The sequence below is a fragment of the Octopus bimaculoides genome, chromosome 11 (assembly GCF_001194135.2).
Source record: "Octopus bimaculoides isolate UCB-OBI-ISO-001 chromosome 11, ASM119413v2, whole genome shotgun sequence".
Taxonomy (NCBI): Eukaryota; Metazoa; Mollusca; class Cephalopoda; order Octopoda; family Octopodidae; genus Octopus; species Octopus bimaculoides.
In genome coordinates, this window is record NC_068991.1 from 77,603,611 (window position 1) to 77,608,970 (window position 5,360).

The 5,360-nt window shown below is 36.5% G+C and overlaps 1 long non-coding RNA gene across 2 annotated transcripts in view; it reads left to right on the forward strand.

Moving 5' to 3' along the window:
- Positions 1-5,360, forward strand: part of LOC106867980 (uncharacterized) — a 637,828-nt gene that overhangs the window by 628,863 nt on the left and 3,605 nt on the right. The window contains exons 14-15 of one of the 2 annotated variants that reach the window (XR_008265236.1): positions 2,688-2,770; positions 3,542-5,350. The exons of the other annotated variant lie outside the window; for it this stretch is intronic. This is a non-coding gene — a long non-coding RNA (uncharacterized LOC106867980). Of the gene's footprint in view, positions 1-2,687; positions 2,771-3,541; positions 5,351-5,360 lie in introns of those variants that run through there. 2 annotated transcript variants of the gene reach the window in all.

Consider the following 5,360-nt stretch of genomic DNA (forward strand, 5'->3'; position numbering starts at 1 on the left):
AATAATAATAATAATAATAATAATAATAATAATATAAAAAAATACCTTAGGAATGAGAATCCAGGTTCAAAATTTCCCCAAGACACCTGATGAAGGCTGGAGGGTATATCAGCTGAAACGTTGTGTTAACAACAAACAAGATGAGGACGAATATCCGTCAAATGTAAATTATGTAAATAATGTACATAATTCCTCAGCTCTTAAATATAGAACTGTACATGCTCTTTACATGGCAGTCTAACATTCTTGTCTGCTTTGATTGTCCCTATGACATCTCTGTCATGGATTGTCATTTTAACCCACCCCTATTTACATGGATTATTCTTCTGACACCCTCTTTCTTTAACTATGGCACTGATGTGGATTGTCAGTCTGGCACCCTTGTTCTTTTTTGATTATCTCTCCGACATCCCTTATCTAATTTTATTCCCATGTGCCTTGGATTATCGGTTTGACACCCCTCACCACTTGGATTGTGAGCCTGCTACCCTTATCTATTTGGGTTGTCACTCTAACACCCCTATTTTCTTTGATTCTCAATTTAACACCCTTATCTACTTGGTAACCCTATCTACATAGATTGTCAGTCTGATACCACTTACTTTGTCAGTGTTTGGTTTTACTCCCTGCAGCTTGTGGCCCTCGCCTACATGGATTGTCAGTCTCATATCTTATCTATTAGTCAGTTTGACTCTTATTCTCTCATCTTGGATATAGAAGTCAATATATATATGCCTCTATTCTACCTTCTACATACAGACTGATGTAGTTTCCTAGTCTCTGTCCTCTTTCTGTTTTGTCTGATTATCTAATTGAAAGGGCCCCCCACACACATAAATTTATGACTGTGCCTGTCTATGCTGCACATAGTAAGGCACATGTCTGCTCCAGTAATGGAAGAAATTATAGAAATGGTAAGATTTCAATGTCTCAGATGCACATGAAATCTCCCCACTACACTGGCATCGACCGCTTTTCTAAGGTCCGTTATCTGCATCAGATTGATTATATTGATGGAAGCTGACACAGAACTGCTTTCAGTTTTCAAATAGAACAACTTTACCTCTTGGTGGTCCATCACTGTTTGGGTTGGCCAGAAATTAAATGACCTTCAAGTTTTATAACAGAATATCCTTGGTCTGACATGAACTAGAGGGTCATTGCTTCTTGCAGTGCACTTGTTCACCATCTCCAGTAGCTCTGTATCCCTTTGCTAGATTGTTATTGACCTTATGCCGGTCTTTATCAATCCTTTGGACCGGTCTTGCTGGGTTTCTAGCACCTTGCTTCATCAGGCCAGCCTGGTGGTAGGGCCAGTTTAATTGCTGACCATGTAACAGGTTGTACAGGATTACATGTGGCCAGTGACATGCAGAGTGAGCTGACAATATATAGATATATATGTTAGTGTGTGTGCATTTTGTAGTGTAGGAGTTGTAAAGCATTTAAGAAGATATTTCTCACACCGGGCAACTGTTTCCTGATATAGAAATCAATATACTTGGTAAAGAAGACAGGAATATTTATTGTCGTATCAAAGACAGCCTGAACCTCACTCTTGTCTGGGTTCTTCTCAACTGAGGAGAACAAAAACAGATTTGCAGCTTTTAGATTTTAATTATAAAAACATCTATGCTAATTTAGTTAATTTTGTCAAGCTCCCTTTTCAGTTTCTAAGATAGAAATTTAAATGTAATAAAATGTTTTAAAAGAAATTCAAAATGCCAATGTGGTAAGTGTAAACCTACTTTTGGGGTCCAACCTGTATAATGCAAAGCCTACATCTCTTGGAAGATAACCCCATCACAACTGACCAATGGAAGGAGCCTCTATCATGCCATTTTTTCACCTGACACAAGTATTGACCATATCTCTTCCGAATCAGATTACCTTTACTGGTTTTACAAACATGTCCTATACATAATGCATGTAGAAACTCTGATGGGATGGCCATGGTTGGGACATTTTTGGTCGTAAGCCTTGCTGGATCAGGTTAACATCAGGATAAACTACATCATAAACAGTAGCCCTTGTGAGTAATAGTAGGATTGGTAAACGTGGGAGGGTGGTGGTGGTGGTAGGTAGGAAGGGTGGGTTGGTGGGTGTGGGTGTTGATGATTACAGCTGTCACCAAGTAGTATTTCTAATGTGCTGCCACTCTCATTCTGCACCACTCTTATGTCATGTCAGATCATGTCATGTCATGTCAGTTCACATCGTGTGTGTGTGTGTGTGTGTGTGTGTGTGTGTGTGCTGGTTCATATTTAATGTACGTCCCTTTTTATTTATGTTTTTTCTCCCCCCCCCCCAAAGTTACTCCCTCCAACTCCCTCAGTCTTAAATTATGTGAGTGATTTACAAGTGTTCCTACATACAACAAGTCTATCAAACTTACCCCCACCCTCGCCACTGCCTTCCCCTTCACTCCCTATTGTCAACAAAGTCATTTATTTTTTTCTAAGGGAATATTTTTTTTTACCTTTTCCTTTTTATTTTTTCATCTTTCTACCAATTTATGACTAACACAAAAGCAGGTAAGTAGCGGTAAGTTTAAATATCGGTTTCTTGATTACAAAGCAAAAAATATTTTAGGGGGAATGGTCAGTTAGGATTAATTTTGACCACCTCAGTTATCCAGTTATTTTATTCTTATTTACTCAATACAATTTTTTTTATCACCATCACAGGGATTTGAACTCATGACCACGAGGAACACAGTTAAATAGTATAATGCCTGACTGTCTCATGCCACCTCTAAGCGAGTGAGGAGGTAAATATAGTCGTTATAATGTTTAAATATCGGAGATTTTATTTGATACATACATAAGTAATTAAAGTTGAATATCATAATTGAAATACCAGTTAATTACTGAATCATTTAGCTGAGAACCAAGGCCAATATATACAGATAGAAACTTCAAATAAAGGGGAGACCCCTGGTGGAATTTGAAATCAGAAACTTAGTTTTATGGGGAATTATCATATCTACCTACACACCACCATTTTAGTCATTAAATATTATAATTATGATAATATATATCTTTTATAGTTAACATATAAATGTTAATTTGCATTTTTTTTTTCCTTTTTCGCTATTAGCATCATCATGCAAATGATTTAAATCTCCTTTCACTTTCAACCCAGGGAAATGTTAACACACACATACACACATACACACGCACAAAAACACACACACACAAACAAACACACACATATATATGTATGTACACACATGCACCCCTCCCAGACATTTATGTATGTCTACATACGTATGGGTGTGTGTATATATATATATATATATATATATATATATACACACACATACATACATACATGTGTGTGCGTGCATACTCATAAATTACCTATATATATATACACACGCAGGATACACAGACACATGATTGCAAACTGAACTAATGGAAACATAGACGAAGCATAAAAAACTAACGAGGAGGTTAATAGTCCAGAAATTTTAAATTATTATCATGAATAACTCATCTAAAGTATTTAAGCATGTAATATTGGAATAATTTATATGTAGATATTATTGTTATTTGATGAATAATTGCCAGCACAGAGAGAAGTTAGCTCCTGGCAAACTGAGTCTACAGAAGACCATTCCATTCCTAGTCAGAGCTTCATTGCTTCTCTTGAAATGATAACACTCTTAAGGTATAAATGTCTCAGTTATTTCAGTTGCCATTTCCTTAGAAATCTTAGCTTTTGCACCTAATCGGGTGAATTCTGATTTCTTTTGAAATGGTATCAAACCTGCCAACATCGGCACCATCTGTTGATTATCTCCCTCTTTTCGTTTTTTGCTATGTTGAAGGAACATATTTCATTGAATCAACAACCAAACTTTGTTAATTTCTAAAGCTATGAGTATTAATTACTGGTACTTCTTAATTGAGTGGCTTCTATAGTGTAGAAGCAAATTAAGGCCTTGCATAAAGTAACATTTGGAATCCAAGGAAACTGGCAGTGGTGTGCATCATCAAATTCCAATCCATAAATGTTTATAAAAGAAAGCAAAAATTGTAGTGAACCAATTTACTGATTCTGTACACATGTAGATGAATCTTATAGTTTACCACATGTCTAAATGTCAGCATTTAGATGAGTTTACATATTGATTAAGGTTAAAAACATTTGTTGATAGTACAGTACATACACCACTTAGAGTAAAACCAAACCCTTTCAGATCAATATAGATTGTATAGATTAATATAGATTAATACATAGCATATGTAGAAGAGATTAAGGCAAGGAAATCATTTTGAACTGAATAGAATAGTATCGTTGTGGCACTCCGTCGGTTATGACGATGAGGGTTCCAGTTGATCCGATCAATGGAACAGCCTGCTTGTGAAATTAACGTGCAAGTGGCTGAGCACTCCACAGACACGTGTACCCTTAATGTAGTTTTCAGGATGACACAAAGTGTGACAAAGCTGGCCCTTTGAAATAGAGGAAGAAAGAGTGTGAGAAAATTGTGGTGAAAGAGTACAGCAGGGTTTGCCTCCACCACCCCTTGCTGGAGCCTCGTGGAGCTTTTATGTGTTTGTGCCCAATAAACACTCACAACGCCCAGTCTGGAAATTGAAACTATGATCCTATGACCACGAGTCTGCTGCCCTAACCACTGGGTCACATAGATTAAGTGAGAGACAATTGTGCTGGTATGTAAATAGTAAGGTGTATAATACTAGATTGAATGGCAATATTATTTACTTACATGTGAGTAACTATAGTAATGAACTAGAAATATAGTTTTACTAGCAAATGCTCTTTAAACAACCTGCTCTTTCTGTGAATAATAAGATCAGAGAAATGTTAAGACAAAAAAAGATAGACTGGCTGTTTAGACAAGCAGTATAATGATCACCCTAGCACGGGGATCGCATTGGTATGGATGAAATATTGCACGATTGATAGGGACTGCCAGTCTTTCCATTCTCTAATTGAAGAATTAATCTTGTAGTGATGCCTAGCATTTATTAAGGAATCTATATATATAAAAATGAGAATGTGTGTCTGTCTGTCTGTCTGTCTGTCTGTCTGTCTGTCTGTCTGTCTGTGTGAATCCCTAAAACTCGAGAACTACGCAACCAATTTCATTCAAATTTTACAGATGCCTTACTTAGGGTTCCAGTTGTGTTTTAGTCAAAAAAATTTTAACTTCTTGCAGAGTTCGAGCCCACAGCAACATAATATCTCCTCCACTATTTAAGTATTACGTGTCAAAAGTGAAACAAAAACACTCATGTCAAATACTTTCACTTTAAAAATGAAACTATTCTACTAACTGAAACAATCACATTTCGATACTGTAATGACAGATACTTTCAGAGAGAGAG